Source organism: Loa loa (genome assembly GCF_000183805.2).
Source record: "Loa loa unplaced genomic scaffold supercont3.145, whole genome shotgun sequence".
NCBI classification, from domain to species: Eukaryota; Metazoa; Nematoda; class Chromadorea; order Rhabditida; family Onchocercidae; genus Loa; species Loa loa.
Genome location: NW_018108325.1, coordinates 102,824 through 103,677, shown reverse-complemented (window position 1 = coordinate 103,677; position 854 = coordinate 102,824).

The window sequence follows — 854 nt, the reverse complement described above, 5'->3', positions numbered from 1 at the left end:
GCGTATTTTATTAGTAATGTAATTAATTGTTTTCACAAAATAAGTATTACATTTGGTTTAAGTAAAATTTTGTTAAGTAATGTATATGAAGTAAAGCATGCTTGGATGTTATAATAAAGCATTTAGAAAGAAAACTAAGAAATTATATCCTCGGAAACGATAATTTCTGCTAATTTATGTAATATTAAAAAAAAAGAAACTATTCGTTGAATATCAGTTCACAAGTAGCAAAAGAAAAGGATTCAAAAGAACGAATTAATATGAAAGTCCTTAAAGAAAAGTTGATAAGTCAGAAGTGTTTGGAAAAAAAGTGCAGCTAGTATCTATCCAAAATAAAATAAGAGGTTCAGGAAGATTTAATCGACAATAAATTTTAGTTATCCCAAAATAAGGTCAAAGATTCAAAAAGATTTGATTGATAATAAATTTAAGTATAAATGATATAAAATGTCGAAAGTCGAGAAAAAAGTAAGATGACGTAAGTAAAAATCGTGGAAAATGATTTGTGTTAATTTTTTTGGAAACTGTAACGTTCTTGGGAATGATATACAGGGAGATTTTATTTGTAATTGAAAAAAGGAAAACAATATATGGTGGAAACACAAACCAGTTCTGTAATCAAGTATAGAATTTGATTATGATTGGGACGAAAAAAAAAAGAACTGCTAAAGAAACTACAAATTTAAGTAAACGAATGTGAAATAATCTCCGAGAAATTGATATCAATGTTATCACTTTTCACTGTCTATAAATACGCAATTTCAGACATATTAATGTGTTGCATTTTTCCTTTCATTCATTCATTAATTTCCAATATATTTAAGATGATTGATATTACTTACCCATAGAAACGG